Genomic DNA, 18,591 nt, shown 5'->3' with positions numbered 1-18,591 from the left:
TACCTTAAATGAACACACATGAAAATCTTTGTCACTCTTCAATCCATCTTAATTTTGTATAGTTCGGTACACAAATTTATCTTAATGAATGACACTTAAATGTAAATGATGATATTTTACCGCCCCAGTCTGAAATTAGTGATTGATCGGTTATTCTGAATTCCTAAAATAAAAGAATTTGTAAGTTAATAAGGTTCATCACTTGATATTATTTTCTATGTTGCAGCATCAAGAGATTGTCTATTGCAGTACAGTATAGACCTTTGGCTCGGGAGTGTTCCTATTAATGCTTCTAGTTCACTTCCATAAATGTAAGTTACAGATTAATTTACTTTTAGGCATTTATTAACGTACTGAGAGCTTTTGAAATATAGTGATGATATTTTACCGCCCCAGGCTTATAGTTGTGATTGATTGGTTTTACTGACAGTTTGTTATACGTACTTTATTATGATGAACAAATAAGGCCCACCACTTAATGTTAACATTGTTTCTCACAGGTACTGGAGGTTCTACAGTACACTATATATGGGATGAAGTACAGAGGTCCCACCTTTGGATTACATAGTGGTAAGTTATATTCACAGACTTAAACTACTGTCCTGTAATAGCACAATCTATTAAGTAGTTCTCATTGTGCAGCTGGGAAATCCACTAAAAACTATTCCTAGTTCTCTTGGGGATGAAACCTCTTAGAAAAATTTCAGGAATCAACTCTTAGCTCTTTTTACTTTCCCTCCTTCCTACATTAGAACATTTGCTTTTCACTTAGAAATTTTGTACTATTTTCTTTGCCCATGTCACACTGAAAATGTTAGTAAATACTTTAAAACGGTATATAAAAAGCATGGATTTTTTAATGTTCTTGTTGATGGATAATTTTACAATTTGATAATGATGATTTTCACCGCCCCAGTCTGACTGTTATGACTGACTGGTTCATCTGAATCGTTTGTATATAATTGTTATGAATGTATCAAATCCACTGTTTAATATTAATTTGTTTTCCACATCTGCAGGTAATAAATGACGAGGAGTGGACTTGCCTTTTCTAAAACGTTTACCTGTATCTTCAGTTGAAACTCATAATGGTAAGTAAACACTTGTTTTAACCAATTTTTTATACCGTTCTGTACTTAGATATATTTAGTGTCACACTTGATTAGGTTACCTCCATTAGCTCTATAGTAAGGTTTTTTTTTTTATTGGTCAAAGTCTTTATCAGACAATTTTCCTCACTCATGAGAATGTACCTGAAAAAATGTCATCAATCTTTCTAGTTGTTTAATGTATAAAACACTGCTAAATGTAACAGATTAAGCTTAAGAATGGATGTACAGTAGCAACAGTATTTTAGAGAATGACATTTTAAATGTATCTTGATTTTTTTTACCACCCGAGGCCAATACTAGTGATGATTAATTGGTTACCCTTAATTCGAAAAATATAGTTATATCATTTTGTAAGTTATCACACCCCTTCTCAATTTAAGGGCATCTTCTAACTAATGTCTACCACTACTGGAACAGGAGATTCTCAGTAGATCATCCATCCATCTTTGATATTACTTTGTTTATGCTGTCACTACCAAAGGTGATATAGTTAAAGCAAATTTGTTACAAACACTCTGTACACAAGTCTTTAATGTGCTTGTGTTTTGGAAAATTCAATGGAATCATCCACTAAGTTACCTTAAATGAACACACATGAAAATCTTTGTCACTCTTCAATCCATCTTAATTTTGTATAGTTCGATACACAAATTTATCTTAATGAATGACACTTAAATGTAAATGATGATATTTTACCGCCCCAGTCTGAAATTAGTGATTGATCGGTTATTCTGAATTCCTAAAATAAAAGAATTTGTAAGTTAATAAGGTTCATCACTTGATATTATTTTCTATGTTGCAGCATCAAGAGATTGTCTATTGCAGTACAGTATAGACCTTTGGCTCGGGAGTGTTCCTATGAATGCTTCTAGTTCACTTCCATAAATGTAAGTTACAGATTAATTTACTTTTAGGCATTTATTAACGTACTGAGAGCTTTTGAAATATAGTGATGATATTTTACCGCCCCAGGCTTATAGTTGTGATTGATTGGTTTTACTGACAGTTTGTTATACGTACTTTATTATGATGAACAAATAAGGCCCACCACTTAATGTTAACATTGTTTCTCACAGGTACTGGAGGTTCTACAGCAATTATATATGGGATGAAGTACAGAGGTCCCACCTTGGATTACATAGTGGTAAGTTATATCTACAGACTTAAATCATTGTCCTGTAATAGCACAATCTATTAAGTAGTTCTCATTGTGCATGGGAAACTTACTCAAAACTATTCTTGCTCCTCTTTGGGGATGAAACCCTTCTGAAAAATTTCAGGAATCAACTCTAGCTTCCTTTTACTCTTCCCTCCTTTCCTTACATTAGAACATTTGCTTTCACTTAGAAATTTTGTACTATTTCGGCCCATGTCACACTGAAAATGTTAGTAAATACTTTAAAATCTAAATATAAAAAGCATGGATTTTTTAATGTTCTTGTTGATGGATAATTTTACAATTTGATAATGATGATTTTCACCGCCCCAGTCTGACTGTTATGACTGACTGGTTCATCTGAATCGTTTGTATATAATTGTTATGAATGTATCAAATCCACTGTTTAATATTAATTTGTTTTCCACATCTGCAGGTAATAAATGACGAGGAGTGGACTTGCCTTTTCTAAAACGTTTACCTGTATCTTCAGTTGAAACTCATAATGGTAAGTAAACACTTGTTTTAACCAATTTTTTATACCGTTCTGTACTTAGATATATTTAGTGTCACACTTGATTAGGTTATCTCCATTAGCTCTATGGTAAGGTTTTTTTTTTATTGGTCAAAATCTTTATCAGACAATTTTTCTCACTCATGAGAATGTACCTGAAAAAATGTCATCAATCTTTCTAGTTGTTTAATGTATAAAACACTGCTAAATGTAACAGATTAAGCTTAAGAATGGATGTACAGTAGCAACAGTATTTTAGAGAATGACATTTTAAATGTATCTTGATTTTTTTTACCACCCGAGGCCAATACTAGTGATGATTAATTGGTTACCCTTAATTCGAAAAATATAGTTATATCATTTTGTAAGTTATCACACCCCTTCTCAATTTAAGGGCATCTTCTAACTAATGTCTACCACTACTGGAACAGGAGATTCTCAGTAGATCATCCATCCATCTTTGATATTACTTTGTTTATGCTGTCACTACCAAAGGTGATATAGTTAAAGCAAATTTGTTACAAACACTCTGTACACAAGTCTTTAATGTGCTTGTGTTTTGGAAAATTCAATGGAATCATCCACTAAGTTACCTTAAATGAACACACATGAAAATCTTTGTCACTCTTCAATCCATCTTAATTTTGTATAGTTCGGTACACAAATTTATCTTAATGAATGACACTTAAATGTAAATGATGATATTTTACCGCCCCAGTCTGAAATTAGTGATTGATCGTTATTCTGGAATTCTAAAATAAAAGAATTTGTGTTAATAAGGTTCTACTACTTGATATTATTTTCTATGTTGCAGCATCAAGAGATTGTCTATTGCAGTACAGTAAGGAATCTTTGGCTCGAGAAACCTGGTGAATGTTTAGTTCACTTCCATAAATGTAAGTTACAGATTAATTTACTTTTAGGCATTTATTAACGTACTGAGAGCTTTTGAAATATAGTGATGATATTTTACCGCCCCAGGCTTATAGTTGTGATTGATTGGTTTTACTGACAGTTTGTTATACGTACTTTATTATGATGAACAAATAAGGCCCACCACTTAATGTTAACATTGTTTCTCACAGGTACTGGAGGTTCTACAGTACACTATATATGGGATGAAGTACAGAGGTCCCACCTTTGGATTACATAGTGGTAAGTTATATTCACAGACTTAAACTACTGTCCTGTAATAGCACAATCTATTAAGTAGTTCTCATTGTGCAGCTGGGAAATCCACTAAAAACTATTCCTAGTTCTCTTGGGGATGAAACCTCTTAGAAAAATTTCAGGAATCAACTCTTAGCTCTTTTTACTTTCCCTCCTTCCTACATTAGAACATTTGCTTTTCACTTAGAAATTTTGTACTATTTTCTTTGCCCATGTCACACTGAAAATGTTAGTAAATACTTTAAAACGGTATATAAAAAGCATGGATTTTTTAATGTTCTTGTTGATGGATAATTTTACAATTTGATAATGATGATTTTCACCGCCCCAGTCTGACTGTTATGACTGACTGGTTCATCTGAATCGTTTGTATATAATTGTTATGAATGTATCAAATCCACTGTTTAATATTAATTTGTTTTCCACATCTGCAGGTAATAAATGACGAGGAGTGGACTTGCCTTTTCTAAAACGTTTACCTGTATCTTCAGTTGAAACTCATAATGGTAAGTAAACACTTGTTTTAACCAATTTTTTATACCGTTCTGTACTTAGATATATTTAGTGTCACACTTGATTAGGTTACCTCCATTAGCTCTATAGTAAGGTTTTTTTTTTTATTGGTCAAAGTCTTTATCAGACAATTTTCCTCACTCATGAGAATGTACCTGAAAAAATGTCATCAATCTTTCTAGTTGTTTAATGTATAAAACACTGCTAAATGTAACAGATTAAGCTTAAGAATGGATGTGTACAGTAGCAACAGTATTTTAGAGAATGACATTTTAAATGTATCTTGATTTTTTTTACCACCCGAGGCCAATACTAGTGATGATTAATTGGTTACCCTTAATTCGAAAAATATAGTTATATCATTTTGTAAGTTATCACACCCCTTCTCAATTTAAGGGCATCTTCTAACTAATGTCTACCACTACTGGAACAGGAGATTCTCAGTAGATCATCCATCCATCTTTGATATTACTTTGTTTATGCTGTCACTACCAAAGGTGATATAGTTAAAGCAAATTTGTTACAAACACTCTGTACACAAGTCTTTAATGTGCTTGTGTTTTGGAAAATTCAATGGAATCATCCACTAAGTTACCTTAAATGAACACACATGAAAATCTTTGTCACTCTTCAATCCATCTTAATTTTGTATAGTTCGATACACAAATTTATCTTAATGAATGACACTTAAATGTAAATGATGATATTTTACCGCCCCAGTCTGAAATTAGTGATTGATCGGTTATTCTGAATTCCTAAAATAAAAGAATTTGTAAGTTAATAAGGTTCATCACTTGATATTATTTTCTATGTTGCAGCATCAAGAGATTGTCTATTGCAGTACAGTATAGACCTTTGGCTCGGGAGTGTTCCTATTAATGCTTCTAGTTCACTTCCATAAATGTAAGTTACAGATTAATTTACTTTTAGGCATTTATTAACGTACCGAGAGCTTTTGAAATATAGTGATGATATTTTACCGCCCCAGGCTTATAGTTGTGATTGATTGGTTTTACTGACACTTTGTTATACGTACTTTATTATGATGAACAAATAAGGCCCACCACTTAATGTTAACATTGTTTCTCACAGGTACTGGAGGTTCTACAGTACACTATATATGGGATGAAGTACAGGGGTCCCACCTTTGGATTACATAGTGGTAAGTTATATTCACCGAGACTTAAACCACTGTCCTGTAATAGCACAATCTATTAAGTAGTTCTCATTGTGCAGCTGGGAAATCCACTAAAAACTATTCCTAGTTCTCTTGGGGATGAAACTTCTTAGAAAAATTTAGGCAACTTTAACTCTTAGCTCTCTTTGCTTTCCCTCATTCCTTTATTAGAACATTGTGTCTTTCGCTTGAATCATATGTAAGAAATTTGGTACTATTTTCTTTGCCCATATCACACTGAAAGTGTTAGTAAATACATTAAAAAGGTATATAAAAAGTATTGAATTTTTTTATGTTCTTGTTTTTGATAATGATGATATTTCACCGCCCCAGTCTGACTGTTATGACTGACTGGTTAATCTGAATTGTTTGTATATAATTGTTATGAATGTATCAAGTCCACTATTTAATATTAATTTGTTTTCCACATCTGCAGGTAATAAATGACGAGGAGTAGACTTGTCTTTTCTTAAACGTTTACCTGTATCTTCAGTTGAAACTCATAATGGTAAGTAAACACTTGTTTTTACCAATTTTTTATATCGTTCTGTGCTTAGATATATTTAGTGTCACGCTCCATTAGGTTACCTCCATTAGCTCTATAGTAAGGTTTTTTGTATTGGTGAGTCTTTATCAGACAATTTTCCTCGCTCATGAGAATGTGCCTGAAAAAAAAGAAATCAATCCTTCCAGTGGTTTAATATATAAAACTGCTAAATGTAACAGATTAAGCTTAAGAATGGATGTACAGTAGCAACAGTATCTTAGATAATGACATTTTAAATGTATCCTGAAGATTTTTTTACCACCCCAGGCCAATACTAGTGATGATTAATTGGTTACTCTTAATTCCAAAAATATAGTTATATCATTTTGTAAGTTATCACACCCCTTCTCAATTTAAGGGCATCTTCTAACTATTGTCTACCACTACTGGAAAAGGAGATTCTTAGTAGATCATCCATCCATCTTTGATATTACTTTGTTTATGCTGTCACTACCAAAGGTGATATAGTTATATCAAATTTGTTACAAACACTCTATACACAAGTCTTTAATGTGCTTGTGTTTTGGAAAATTCAATGGAATCTTCCACTAAGTTACCTTCATATTTGTTAACCTCAAATGAACACACATGAAAATCTTTGTCACTCTTCAATCCATCTTAATTTGATATAGTTCGGTACACAAATTTATCTTAGTGAATGACACTGAAATGTAAATGATGATATTTTACCGCCCCAGTCTGAAATTAGTGATTGATGGGTTATTCTGAATTCTTAAAATAAAAGAATTTATAAGTTAATAAGGTTCATCACTTGATATTATTTTCTATGTTGCAGCATCAAGAGATTGTCTATTGCAGTACAGTATAGACCTTTGGCTCGGGAGTGTTCCTATTAATGCTTCTAGTTCACTTCCATAAATGTAAGTTACAGATTAATTTACTTTTAGGCATTTATTAACGTACTGAGAGCTTTTGAAATATAGTGATGATATTTTACCGCCCCAGGCTTATAGTTGTGATTGATTGGTTTTACTGACACTTTGTTATACGTACTTTATTATGATGAACAAATAAGGCCCACCACTTAATGTTAACATTGTTTCTCACAGGTACTGGAGGTTCTACAGTACACTATATATGGGATGAAGTACAGAGGTCCCACCTTTGGATTACATAGTGGTAAGTTATATTCACCGAGACTTAAACTACTGTCCTGTAATAGTACAATCTATTAAGTATTTCTCATTGTGCAGCTGGGAAATCCACTAAAAACTATTCCTAGTTTTCTTGGGGATGAAACCTCTTAGAAAAATTTCAGGAATCAACTCTTAGCTCTTTTTACTTTCCCTCCTTCCTACATTAGAACATTTGCTTTTCACTTAGAAATTTTGTACTATTTTCTTTGCCCATGTCACACTGAAAATGTTAGTAAATACTTTAAAACGGTGTATAAAAAGCATGGATTTTTTAATGTTCTTGTTGATGGATAATTTTACAATTTGATAATGATGATTTTCACCGCCCCAGTCTGACTGTTATGACTGACTGGTTCATCTGAATCGTTTGTATATAATTGTTATGAATGTATCAAATCCACTGTTTAATATTAATTTGTTTTCCACATCTGCAGGTAATAAATGACGAGGAGTGGACTTGCCTTTTCTAAAACGTTTACCTGTATCTTCAGTTGAAACTCATAATGGTAAGTAAACACTTGTTTTAACCAATTTTTTATACCGTTCTGTACTTAGATATATTTAGTGTCACACTTGATTAGGTTACCTCCATTAGCTCTATGGTAAGGTTTTTTTTTTATTGGTCAAAGTCTTTATCAGACAATTTTCCTCACTCATGAGAATGTACCTGAAAAAATGTCATCAATCTTTCTAGTTGTTTAATGTATAAAACACTGCTAAATGTAACAGATTAAGCTTAAGAATGGATGTACAGTAGCAACAGTATTTTAGAGAATGACATTTTAAATGTATCTTGATTTTTTTTACCACCCGAGGCCAATACTAGTGATGATTAATTGGTTACCCTTAATTCGAAAAATATAGTTATATCATTTTGTAAGTTATCACACCCCTTCTCAATTTAAGGGCATCTTCTAACTAATGTCTACCACTACTGGAACAGGAGATTCTCAGTAGATCATCCATCCATCTTTGATATTACTTTGTTTATGCTGTCACTACCAAAGGTGATATAGTTAAAGCAAATTTGTTACAAACACTCTGTACACAAGTCTTTAATGTGCTTGTGTTTTGGAAAATTCAATGGAATCATCCACTAAGTTACCTTCATATTTGTTAACAAATGAACACATGAAAATCTTTGTCACTCTTCAATCCATCTTAATTTTGTATAGTTCGGTACACAAATTTATCTTAATGAATGACACTTAAATGTAAATGATGATATTTTACCGCCCCAGTCTGAAATTAGTGATTGATCGGTTATTCTGAATTCCTAAAATAAAAGAATTTGTAAGTTAATAAGGTTCATCACTTGATATTATTTTCTATGTTGCAGCATCAAGAGATTGTCTATTGCAGTACAGTATAGACCTTTGGCTCGGGAGTGTTCCTATTAATGCTTCTAGTTCACTTCCATAAATGTAAGTTACAGATTAATTTACTTTTAGGCATTTATTAACGTACTGAGAGCTTTTGAAATATAGTGATGATATTTTACCGCCCCAGGCTTATAGTTGTGATTGATTGGTTTTACTGACAGTTTGTTATACGTACTTTATTATGATGAACAAATAAGGCCCACCACTTAATGTTAACATTGTTTCTCACAGGTACTGGAGGTTCTACAGTACACTATATATGGGATGAAGTACAGAGGTCCCACCTTTGGATTACATAGTGGTAAGTTATATTCACAGACTTAAACTACTGTCCTGTAATAGCACAATCTATTAAGTAGTTCTCATTGTGCAGCTGGGAAATCCACTAAAAACTATTCCTAGTTCTCTTGGGGATGAAACCTCTTAGAAAAATTTCAGGAATCAACTCTTAGCTCTTTTTACTTTCCCTCCTTCCTACATTAGAACATTTGCTTTTCACTTAGAAATTTTGTACTATTTTCTTTGCCCATGTCACACTGAAAATGTTAGTAAATACTTTAAAACGGTATATAAAAAGCATGGATTTTTTAATGTTCTTGTTGATGGATAATTTTACAATTTGATAATGATGATTTTCACCGCCCCAGTCTGACTGTTATGACTGACTGGTTCATCTGAATCGTTTGTATATAATTGTTATGAATGTATCAAATCCACTGTTTAATATTAATTTGTTTTCCACATCTGCAGGTAATAAATGACGAGGAGTGGACTTGCCTTTTCTAAAACGTTTACCTGTATCTTCAGTTGAAACTCATAATGGTAAGTAAACACTTGTTTTAACCAATTTTTTATACCGTTCTGTACTTAGATATATTTAGTGTCACACTTGATTAGGTTACCTCCATTAGCTCTATAGTAAGGTTTTTTTTTTTTATTGGTCAAAGTCTTTATCAGACAATTTTCCTCACTCATGAGAATGTACCTGAAAAAATGTCATCAATCTTTCTAGTTGTTTAATGTATAAAACACTGCTAAATGTAACAGATTAAGCTTAAGAATGGATGTACAGTAGCAACAGTATTTTAGAGAATGACATTTTAAATGTATCTTGATTTTTTTTACCACCCGAGGCCAATACTAGTGATGATTAATTGGTTACCCTTAATTCGAAAAATATAGTTATATCATTTTGTAAGTTATCACACCCCTTCTCAATTTAAGGGCATCTTCTAACTAATGTCTACCACTACTGGAACAGGAGATTCTCAGTAGATCATCCATCCATCTTTGATATTACTTTGTTTATGCTGTCACTACCAAAGGTGATATAGTTAAAGCAAATTTGTTACAAACACTCTGTACACAAGTCTTTAATGTGCTTGTGTTTTGGAAAATTCAATGGAATCATCCACTAAGTTACCTTAAATGAACACACATGAAAATCTTTGTCACTCTTCAATCCATCTTAATTTTGTATAGTTCGATACACAAATTTATCTTAATGAATGACACTTAAATGTAAATGATGATATTTTACCGCCCCAGTCTGAAATTAGTGATTGATCGGTTATTCTGAATTCCTAAAATAAAAGAATTTGTAAGTTAATAAGGTTCATCACTTGATATTATTTTCTATGTTGCAGCATCAAGAGATTGTCTATTGCAGTACAGTATAGACCTTTGGCTCGGGAGTGTTCCTATTAATGCTTCTAGTTCACTTCCATAAATGTAAGTTACAGATTAATTTACTTTTAGGCATTTATTAACGTACTGAGAGCTTTTGAAATATAGTGATGATATTTTACCGCCCCAGGCTTATAGTTGTGATTGATTGGTTTTACTGACAGTTTGTTATACGTACTTTATTATGATGAACAAATAAGGCCCACCACTTAATGTTAACATTGTTTCTCACAGGTACTGGAGGTTCTACAGTACACTATATATGGGATGAAGTACAGAGGTCCCACCTTTGGATTACATAGTGGTAAGTTATATTCACAGACTTAAACTACTGTCCTGTAATAGCACAATCTATTAAGTAGTTCTCATTGTGCAGCTGGGAAATCCACTAAAAACTATTCCTAGTTCTCTTGGGGATGAAACCTCTTAGAAAAATTTCAGGAATCAACTCTTAGCTCTTTTTACTTTCCCTCCTTCCTACATTAGAACATTTGCTTTTCACTTAGAAATTTTGTACTATTTTCTTTGCCCATGTCACACTGAAAATGTTAGTAAATACTTTAAAACGGTATATAAAAAGCATGGATTTTTTAATGTTCTTGTTGATGGATAATTTTACAATTTGATAATGATGATTTTCACCGCCCCAGTCTGACTGTTATGACTGACTGGTTCATCTGAATCGTTTGTATATAATTGTTATGAATGTATCAAATCCACTGTTTAATATTAATTTGTTTTCCACATCTGCAGGTAATAAATGACGAGGAGTGGACTTGCCTTTTCTAAAACGTTTACCTGTATCTTCAGTTGAAACTCATAATGGTAAGTAAACACTTGTTTTAACCAATTTTTTATACCGTTCTGTACTTAGATATATTTAGTGTCACACTTGATTAGGTTACCTCCATTAGCTCTATAGTAAGGTTTTTTTTTTTATTGGTCAAAGTCTTTATCAGACAATTTTCCTCACTCATGAGAATGTACCTGAAAAAATGTCATCAATCTTTCTAGTTGTTTAATGTATAAAACACTGCTAAATGTAACAGATTAAGCTTAAGAATGGATGTACAGTAGCAACAGTATTTTAGAGAATGACATTTTAAATGTATCTTGATTTTTTTTACCACCCGAGGCCAATACTAGTGATGATTAATTGGTTACCCTTAATTCGAAAAATATAGTTATATCATTTTGTAAGTTATCACACCCCTTCTCAATTTAAGGGCATCTTCTAACTAATGTCTACCACTACTGGAACAGGAGATTCTCAGTAGATCATCCATCCATCTTTGATATTACTTTGTTTATGCTGTCACTACCAAAGGTGATATAGTTAAAGCAAATTTGTTACAAACACTCTGTACACAAGTCTTTAATGTGCTTGTGTTTTGGAAAATTCAATGGAATCATCCACTAAGTTACCTTAAATGAACACACATGAAAATCTTTGTCACTCTTCAATCCATCTTAATTTTGTATAGTTCGGTACACAAATTTATCTTAATGAATGACACTTAAATGTAAATGATGATATTTTACCGCCCCAGTCTGAAATTAGTGATTGATCGGTTATTCTGAATTCCTAAAATAAAAGAATTTGTAAGTTAATAAGGTTCATCACTTGATATTATTTTCTATGTTGCAGCATCAAGAGATTGTCTATTGCAGTACAGTATAGACCTTTGGCTCGGGAGTGTTCCTATTAATGCTTCTAGTTCACTTCCATAAATGTAAGTTACAGATTAATTTACTTTTAGGCATTTATTAACGTACTGAGAGCTTTTGAAATATAGTGATGATATTTTACCGCCCCAGGCTTATAGTTGTGATTGATTGGTTTTACTGACAGTTTGTTATACGTACTTTATTATGATGAACAAATAAGGCCCACCACTTAATGTTAACATTGTTTCTCACAGGTACTGGAGGTTCTACAGTACACTATATATGGGATGAAGTACAGAGGTCCCACCTTTGGATTACATAGTGGTAAGTTATATTCACAGACTTAAACTACTGTCCTGTAATAGCACAATCTATTAAGTAGTTCTCATTGTGCAGCTGGGAAATCCACTAAAAACTATTCCTAGTTCTCTTGGGGATGAAACCTCTTAGAAAAATTTCAGGAATCAACTCTTAGCTCTTTTTACTTTCCCTCCTTCCTACATTAGAACATTTGCTTTTCACTTAGAAATTTTGTACTATTTTCTTTGCCCATGTCACACTGAAAATGTTAGTAAATACTTTAAAACGGTATATAAAAAGCATGGATTTTTTAATGTTCTTGTTGATGGATAATTTTACAATTTGATAATGATGATTTTCACCGCCCCAGTCTGACTGTTATGACTGACTGGTTCATCTGAATCGTTTGTATATAATTGTTATGAATGTATCAAATCCACTGTTTAATATTAATTTGTTTTCCACATCTGCAGGTAATAAATGACGAGGAGTGGACTTGCCTTTTCTAAAACGTTTACCTGTATCTTCAGTTGAAACTCATAATGGTAAGTAAACACTTGTTTTAACCAATTTTTTATACCGTTCTGTACTTAGATATATTTAGTGTCACACTTGATTAGGTTACCTCCATTAGCTCTATAGTAAGGTTTTTTTTTTTATTGGTCAAAGTCTTTATCAGACAATTTTCCTCACTCATGAGAATGTACCTGAAAAAATGTCATCAATCTTTCTAGTTGTTTAATGTATAAAACACTGCTAAATGTAACAGATTAAGCTTAAGAATGGATGTACAGTAGCAACAGTATTTTAGAGAATGACATTTTAAATGTATCTTGATTTTTTTACCACCCGAGGCCAATACTAGTGATGATTAATTGGTTACCCTTAATTCGAAAAATATAGTTATATCATTTTGTAAGTTATCACACCCCTTCTCAATTTAAGGGCATCTAACTAATGTCTACCACTACTGGAACAGGAGATTCTCAGTAGATCATCCATCCATCTTTGATATTACTTTGTTTATGCTGTCACTACCAAAGGTGATATAGTTAAAGCAAATTTGTTACAAACACTCTGTACACAAGTCTTTAATGTGCTTGTGTTTTGGAAAATTCAATGGAATCATCCACTAAGTTACCTTAAATGAACACACATGAAAATCTTTGTCACTCTTCAATCCATCTTAATTTTGTATAGTTCGGTACACAAATTTATCTTAATGAATGACACTTAAATGTAAATGATGATATTTTACCGCCCCAGTCTGAAATTAGTGATTGATCGGTTATTCTGAATTCCTAAAATAAAAGAATTTGTAAGTTAATAAGGTTCATCACTTGATATTATTTTCTATGTTGCAGCATCAAGAGATTGTCTATTGCAGTACAGTATAGACCTTTGGCTCGGGAGTGTTCCTATGAATGCTTCTAGTTCACTTCCATAAATGTAAGTTACAGATTAATTTACTTTTAGGCATTTATTAACGTACTGAGAGCTTTTGAAATATAGTGATGATATTTTACCGCCCCAGGCTTATAGTTGTGATTGATTGGTTTTACTGACAGTTTGTTATACGTACTTTATTATGATGAACAAATAAGGCCCACCACTTAATGTTAACATTGTTTCTCACAGGTACTGGAGGTTCTACAGTACACTATATATGGGATGAAGTACAGAGGTCCCACCTTTGGATTACATAGTGGTAAGTTATATTCACGAGACTTAAACTACTGTCCTGTAATAGCACAATCTATTAAGTAGTTCTCATTGTGCAGCTGGGAAATCCACTAAAAACTATTCCTAGTTCTCTTGGGGATGAAACCTCTTAGAAAAATTTCAGGAATCAACTCTTAGCTCTTTTTACTTTCCCTCCTTCCTACATTAGAACATTTGCTTTTCACTTAGAAATTTTGTACTATTTTCTTTGCCCATGTCACACTGAAAATGTTAGTAAATACTTTAAAATGGTATATAAAAAGCATGGATTTTTTAATGTTCTTGTTGATCGATAATTTTACAATTTGATAATGATGATTTTCACCGCCCCAGTCTGACTGTTATGACTGACTGGTTCATCTGAATCGTTTGTATATAATGGTTATGAATGTATCAAATCCACTGTTTAATATTAATTTGTTTTCCACATCTGCAGGTAATAAATGACGAGGAGTGGACTTGCCTTTTCTAAAACGTTTACCTGTATCTTCAGTTGAAACTCATAATGGTAAGTAAACACTTGCTTTAACCAATTTTTTATACCGTTCTGTACTTAGATATATTTAGTGTCACACTCCATTAGGTTACCTCCATTAGCTCTATAGTAAGGTTTTTTTTTTAATTGGTCAAAGTCTTTATCAGACAATTTTCCTCACTCATGAGAATGTACCTGAAAAAATGTCATCAATCCTTCTAGTTGTTTAATGTATAAAACACTGCTAAATGTAACAGATTAAGCTTAAGAATGGATGTACAGTAGCAACAGTATTTTAGAGAATGACATTTTAAATGTATCTTGATTTTTTTTACCACCCGAGGCCAATACTAGTGATGATTAATTGGTTACTCTTAATTCGAAAAATATAGTTATATCATTTTGTAAGTTATCACACCCCTTCTCAATTTAAGGGCATCTTCTAACTATTGTCTACCACTACTGGAACAGGAGATTCTCAGTAGATCATCCATCCATCTTTGATATTACTTTGTTTATGCTGTCACTACCAAAGGTGATATAGTTAAAGCAAATTTGTTACAAACACTCTGTACACAAGTCTTTAATGTGCTTGTGTTTTGGAAAATTCAATGGAATCATCCACTAAGTTACCTTCATATTTGTTAACCTCAAATGAACACACATGAAAATCTTTGTCACTCTTCAATCCATCTTAATTTTGTATAGTTCGGTACACAAATTTATCTTAATGAATGACACTGAAATGTAAATGATGATATTTTACCGCCCCAGTCTGAAATTAGTGATTGATGGGTTATTCTGAATTCCTAAAATAAAAGAATTTGTAAGTTAATAAGGTTCATCACTTGATATTATTTTCTATGTTGCAGCATCAAGAGATTGTCTATTGCAGTACAGTATAGACCTTTGGCTCGGGAGTGTTCCTATTAATGCTTCTAGTTCACTTCCATAAATGTAAGTTACAGATTAATTTACTTTTAGGCATTTATTAACGTACTGAGAGCTTTTGAAATATAGTGATGATATTTTACCGCCCCAGGCTTATAGTTGTGATTGATTGGTTTTACTGACAGTTTGTTATACGTACTTTATTATGATGAACAAATAAGGCCCACCACTTAATGTTAACATTGTTTCTCACAGGTACTGGAGGTTCTACAGTACACTATATATGGGATGAAGTACAGAGGTCCCACCTTTGGATTACATAGTGGTAAGTTATATTCACCGAGACTTAAACTACTGTCCTGTAATAGCACAATCTATTAAGTAGTTCTCATTGTGCAGCTGGGAAATCCACTAAAAACTATTCCTAGTTCTCTTGGGGATGAAACCTCTTAGAAAAATTTCAGGAATCAACTCTTAGCTCTTTTTACTTTCCCTCCTTCCTACATTAGAACATTTGCTTTTCACTTAGAAATTTTGTACTATTTTCTTTGCCCATGTCACACTGAAAATGTTAGTAAATACTTTAAAACGGTATATAAAAAGCATGGATTTTTTAATGTTCTTGTTGATGGATAATTTTACAATTTGATAATGATGATTTTCACCGCCCCAGTCTGACTGTTATGACTGACTGGTTCATCTGAATCGTTTGTATATAATTGTTATGAATGTATCAAATCCACTGTTTAATATTAATTTGTTTTCCACATCTGCAGGTAATAAATGACGAGGAGTGGACTTGCCTTTTCTAAAACGTTTACCTGTATCTTCAGTTGAAACTCATAATGGTAAGTAAACACTTGTTTTAACCAATTTTTTATACCGTTCTGTACTTAGATATATTTAGTGTCACACTTGATTAGGTTACCTCCATTAGCTCTATAGTAAGGTTTTTTTTTTTATTGGTCAAAGTCTTTATCAGACAATTTTCCTCACTCATGAGAATGTACCTGAAAAAATGTCATCAATCTTTCTAGTTGTTTAATGTATAAAACACTGCTAAATGTAACAGATTAAGCTTAAGAATGGATGTACAGTAGCAACAGTATTTTAGAGAATGACATTTTAAATGTATCTTGATTTTTTTTACCACCCGAGGCCAATACTAGTGATGATTAATTGGTTACCCTTAATTCGAAAAATATAGTTATATCATTTTGTAAGTTATCACACCCCTTCTCAATTTAAGGGCATCTTCTAACTAATGTCTACCACTACTGGAACAGGAGATTCTCAGTAGATCATCCATCCATCTTTGATATTACTTTGTTTATGCTGTCACTACCAAAGGTGATATAGTTAAAGCAAATTTGTTACAAACACTCTGTACACAAGTCTTTAATGTGCTTGTGTTTTGGAAAATTCAATGGAATCATCCACTAAGTTACCTTAAATGAACACACATGAAAATCTTTGTCACTCTTCAATCCATCTTAATTTTGTATAGTTCGATACACAAATTTATCTTAATGAATGACACTTAAATGTAAATGATGATATTTTACCGCCCCAGTCTGAAATTAGTGATTGATCGGTTATTCTGAATTCCTAAAATAAAAGAATTTGTAAGTTAATAAGGTTCATCACTTGATATTATTTTCTATGTTGCAGCATCAAGAGATTGTCTATTGCAGTACAGTATAGACCTTTGGCTCGGGAGTGTTCCTATTAATGCTTCTAGTTCACTTCCATAAATGTAAGTTACAGATTAATTTACTTTTAGGCATTTATTAACGTACTGAGAGCTTTTGAAATATAGTGATGATATTTTACCGCCCCAGGCTTATAGTTGTGATTGATTGGTTTTACTGACAGTTTGTTATACGTACTTTATTATGATGAACAAATAAGGCCCACCACTTAATGTTAACATTGTTTCTCACAGGTACTGGAGGTTCTACAGTACACTATATATGGGATGAAGTACAGAGGTCCCACCTTTGGATTACATAGTGGTAAGTTATATTCACAGACTTAAACTACTGTCCTGTAATAGCACAATCTATTAAGTAGTTCTCATTGTGCAGCTGGGAAATCCACTAAAAACTATTCCTAGTTCTCTTGGGGATGAAACCTCTTAGAAAAATTTCAGGAATCAACTCTTAGCTCTTTTTACTTTCCCTCCTTCCTACATTAGAACATTTGCTTTTCACTTAGAAATTTTGTACTATTTTCTTTGCCCATGTCACACTGAAAATGTTAGTAAATACTTTAAAACGGTATATAAAAAGCATGGATTTTTTAATGTTCTTGTTGATGGATAATTTTACAATTTGATAATGATGATTTTCACCGCCCCAGTCTGACTGTTATGACTGACTGGTTCATCTGAATCGTTTGTATATAATTGTTATGAATGTATCAAATCCACTGTTTAATATTAATTTGTTTTCCACATCTGCAGGTAATAAATGACGAGGAGTGGACTTGCCTTTTCTAAAACGTTTACCTGTATCTTCAGTTGAAACTCATAATGGTAAGTAAACACTTGTTTTAACCAATTTTTTATACCGTTCTGTACTTAGATATATTTAGTGTCACACTTGATTAGGTTACCTCCATTAGCTCTATAGTAAGGTTTTTTTTTTTATTGGTCAAAGTCTTTATCAGACAATTTTCCTCACTCATGAGAATGTACCTGAAAAAATGTCATCAATCTTTCTAGTTGTTTAATGTATAAAACACTGCTAAATGTAACAGATTAAGCTTAAGAATGGATGTACAGTAGCAACAGTATTTTAGAGAATGACATTTTAAATGTATCTTGATTTTTTTTACCACCCGAGGCCAATACTAGTGATGATTAATTGGTTACCCTTAATTCGAAAAATATAGTTATATCATTTTGTAAGTTATCACACCCCTTCTCAATTTAAGGGCATCTTCTAACTAATGTCTACCACTACTGGAACAGGAGATTCTCAGTAGATCATCCATCCATCTTTGATATTACTTTGTTTATGCTGTCACTACCAAAGGTGATATAGTTAAAGCAAATTTGTTACAAACACTCTGTACACAAGTCTTTAATGTGCTTGTGTTTTGGAAAATTCAATGGAAT

The 18,591-nt window shown here is 32.4% G+C and overlaps 2 long non-coding RNA genes and 33 other non-coding genes across 36 annotated transcripts in view; all 35 read left to right on the top strand.

Moving 5' to 3' along the window:
- LOC121863842 overlaps window positions 1-18,591 on the top strand; it is a 28,971-nt gene that overhangs the window by 5,067 nt on the left and 5,313 nt on the right. Inside the window, exons 12-41 of one of the 2 annotated variants that reach the window (XR_006088461.1) lie at window positions 227-311; window positions 501-570; window positions 1,020-1,091; window positions 1,915-1,999; window positions 3,868-3,937; window positions 4,387-4,458; window positions 5,284-5,368; window positions 5,558-5,627; window positions 6,079-6,150; window positions 6,986-7,070; window positions 7,260-7,329; window positions 7,781-7,852; window positions 8,686-8,770; window positions 8,960-9,029; window positions 9,479-9,550; window positions 10,375-10,459; window positions 10,649-10,718; window positions 11,168-11,239; window positions 12,063-12,147; window positions 12,337-12,406; window positions 12,856-12,927; window positions 13,747-13,831; window positions 14,021-14,090; window positions 14,541-14,612; window positions 15,452-15,536; window positions 15,726-15,795; window positions 16,247-16,318; window positions 17,142-17,226; window positions 17,416-17,485; window positions 17,935-18,006. This is a non-coding gene — a long non-coding RNA (uncharacterized LOC121863842). Of the gene's footprint in view, window positions 1-226; window positions 312-500; window positions 571-1,019; window positions 1,092-1,914; window positions 2,000-3,658; window positions 3,679-3,867; window positions 3,938-4,386; window positions 4,459-5,283; window positions 5,369-5,557; window positions 5,628-6,078; window positions 6,151-6,985; window positions 7,071-7,259; window positions 7,330-7,780; window positions 7,853-8,685; window positions 8,771-8,959; window positions 9,030-9,478; window positions 9,551-10,374; window positions 10,460-10,648; window positions 10,719-11,167; window positions 11,240-12,062; window positions 12,148-12,336; window positions 12,407-12,855; window positions 12,928-13,746; window positions 13,832-14,020; window positions 14,091-14,540; window positions 14,613-15,451; window positions 15,537-15,725; window positions 15,796-16,246; window positions 16,319-17,141; window positions 17,227-17,415; window positions 17,486-17,934; window positions 18,007-18,591 lie in introns of those variants that run through there. The other variant, XR_006088462.1, reaches the window with a different exon arrangement.
- LOC121863943 lies at window positions 100-163 on the top strand. The gene has a single exon (XR_006088504.1). It is a non-coding gene; the product is annotated as a small nucleolar RNA SNORD31 (small nucleolar RNA).
- On the top strand, window positions 367-433 carry LOC121863956. The gene has a single exon (XR_006088517.1). It is a non-coding gene; the product is annotated as a small nucleolar RNA SNORD31 (small nucleolar RNA).
- On the top strand, window positions 888-953 carry LOC121863921. Its single transcript, XR_006088484.1, has one exon. It is a non-coding gene; the product is annotated as a small nucleolar RNA SNORD31 (small nucleolar RNA).
- On the top strand, window positions 1,788-1,851 carry LOC121863941. The gene has a single exon (XR_006088503.1). It is a non-coding gene; the product is annotated as a small nucleolar RNA SNORD31 (small nucleolar RNA).
- LOC121863955 lies at window positions 2,055-2,121 on the top strand. The gene has a single exon (XR_006088516.1). It is a non-coding gene; the product is annotated as a small nucleolar RNA SNORD31 (small nucleolar RNA).
- On the top strand, window positions 2,240-3,638 carry LOC121863843. The gene is made up of 3 exons (XR_006088463.1): window positions 2,240-2,256; window positions 2,705-2,776; window positions 3,597-3,638. It is a non-coding gene; the product is annotated as an uncharacterized LOC121863843 (long non-coding RNA).
- LOC121863920 lies at window positions 2,573-2,638 on the top strand. The gene has a single exon (XR_006088483.1). It is a non-coding gene; the product is annotated as a small nucleolar RNA SNORD31 (small nucleolar RNA).
- LOC121863912 lies at window positions 3,471-3,536 on the top strand. Its single transcript, XR_006088475.1, has one exon. It is a non-coding gene; the product is annotated as a small nucleolar RNA SNORD31 (small nucleolar RNA).
- On the top strand, window positions 3,734-3,800 carry LOC121863954. Its single transcript, XR_006088515.1, has one exon. It is a non-coding gene; the product is annotated as a small nucleolar RNA SNORD31 (small nucleolar RNA).
- Window positions 4,255-4,320, top strand: LOC121863919. Its single transcript, XR_006088482.1, has one exon. It is a non-coding gene; the product is annotated as a small nucleolar RNA SNORD31 (small nucleolar RNA).
- On the top strand, window positions 5,157-5,220 carry LOC121863940. Its single transcript, XR_006088502.1, has one exon. It is a non-coding gene; the product is annotated as a small nucleolar RNA SNORD31 (small nucleolar RNA).
- Window positions 5,424-5,490, top strand: LOC121863961. The gene has a single exon (XR_006088521.1). It is a non-coding gene; the product is annotated as a small nucleolar RNA SNORD31 (small nucleolar RNA).
- LOC121863927 lies at window positions 5,946-6,012 on the top strand. The gene has a single exon (XR_006088489.1). It is a non-coding gene; the product is annotated as a small nucleolar RNA SNORD31 (small nucleolar RNA).
- On the top strand, window positions 6,859-6,924 carry LOC121863928. Its single transcript, XR_006088490.1, has one exon. It is a non-coding gene; the product is annotated as a small nucleolar RNA SNORD31 (small nucleolar RNA).
- On the top strand, window positions 7,126-7,192 carry LOC121863960. Its single transcript, XR_006088520.1, has one exon. It is a non-coding gene; the product is annotated as a small nucleolar RNA SNORD31 (small nucleolar RNA).
- LOC121863918 lies at window positions 7,649-7,714 on the top strand. Its single transcript, XR_006088481.1, has one exon. It is a non-coding gene; the product is annotated as a small nucleolar RNA SNORD31 (small nucleolar RNA).
- On the top strand, window positions 8,559-8,622 carry LOC121863939. Its single transcript, XR_006088501.1, has one exon. It is a non-coding gene; the product is annotated as a small nucleolar RNA SNORD31 (small nucleolar RNA).
- LOC121863953 lies at window positions 8,826-8,892 on the top strand. Its single transcript, XR_006088514.1, has one exon. It is a non-coding gene; the product is annotated as a small nucleolar RNA SNORD31 (small nucleolar RNA).
- Window positions 9,347-9,412, top strand: LOC121863917. The gene has a single exon (XR_006088480.1). It is a non-coding gene; the product is annotated as a small nucleolar RNA SNORD31 (small nucleolar RNA).
- Window positions 10,248-10,311, top strand: LOC121863938. The gene has a single exon (XR_006088500.1). It is a non-coding gene; the product is annotated as a small nucleolar RNA SNORD31 (small nucleolar RNA).
- On the top strand, window positions 10,515-10,581 carry LOC121863952. Its single transcript, XR_006088513.1, has one exon. It is a non-coding gene; the product is annotated as a small nucleolar RNA SNORD31 (small nucleolar RNA).
- Window positions 11,036-11,101, top strand: LOC121863916. The gene has a single exon (XR_006088479.1). It is a non-coding gene; the product is annotated as a small nucleolar RNA SNORD31 (small nucleolar RNA).
- LOC121863937 lies at window positions 11,936-11,999 on the top strand. Its single transcript, XR_006088499.1, has one exon. It is a non-coding gene; the product is annotated as a small nucleolar RNA SNORD31 (small nucleolar RNA).
- LOC121863951 lies at window positions 12,203-12,269 on the top strand. The gene has a single exon (XR_006088512.1). It is a non-coding gene; the product is annotated as a small nucleolar RNA SNORD31 (small nucleolar RNA).
- Window positions 12,724-12,789, top strand: LOC121863915. Its single transcript, XR_006088478.1, has one exon. It is a non-coding gene; the product is annotated as a small nucleolar RNA SNORD31 (small nucleolar RNA).
- On the top strand, window positions 13,620-13,683 carry LOC121863936. Its single transcript, XR_006088498.1, has one exon. It is a non-coding gene; the product is annotated as a small nucleolar RNA SNORD31 (small nucleolar RNA).
- LOC121863950 lies at window positions 13,887-13,953 on the top strand. Its single transcript, XR_006088511.1, has one exon. It is a non-coding gene; the product is annotated as a small nucleolar RNA SNORD31 (small nucleolar RNA).
- LOC121863914 lies at window positions 14,409-14,474 on the top strand. Its single transcript, XR_006088477.1, has one exon. It is a non-coding gene; the product is annotated as a small nucleolar RNA SNORD31 (small nucleolar RNA).
- LOC121863931 lies at window positions 15,325-15,388 on the top strand. Its single transcript, XR_006088493.1, has one exon. It is a non-coding gene; the product is annotated as a small nucleolar RNA SNORD31 (small nucleolar RNA).
- LOC121863949 lies at window positions 15,592-15,658 on the top strand. The gene has a single exon (XR_006088510.1). It is a non-coding gene; the product is annotated as a small nucleolar RNA SNORD31 (small nucleolar RNA).
- Window positions 16,115-16,180, top strand: LOC121863913. The gene has a single exon (XR_006088476.1). It is a non-coding gene; the product is annotated as a small nucleolar RNA SNORD31 (small nucleolar RNA).
- Window positions 17,015-17,078, top strand: LOC121863935. Its single transcript, XR_006088497.1, has one exon. It is a non-coding gene; the product is annotated as a small nucleolar RNA SNORD31 (small nucleolar RNA).
- On the top strand, window positions 17,282-17,348 carry LOC121863948. The gene has a single exon (XR_006088509.1). It is a non-coding gene; the product is annotated as a small nucleolar RNA SNORD31 (small nucleolar RNA).
- LOC121863957 lies at window positions 17,803-17,868 on the top strand. Its single transcript, XR_006088518.1, has one exon. It is a non-coding gene; the product is annotated as a small nucleolar RNA SNORD31 (small nucleolar RNA).

The sequence above is a fragment of the Homarus americanus genome, unplaced genomic scaffold, assembly GCF_018991925.1.
Source record: "Homarus americanus isolate GMGI-L3 unplaced genomic scaffold, GMGI_Hamer_2.0 scaffold48354, whole genome shotgun sequence".
Classification (NCBI taxonomy): Eukaryota; Metazoa; Arthropoda; class Malacostraca; order Decapoda; family Nephropidae; genus Homarus; species Homarus americanus.
This window is presented reverse-complemented; position numbering and strand designations above follow the sequence as displayed.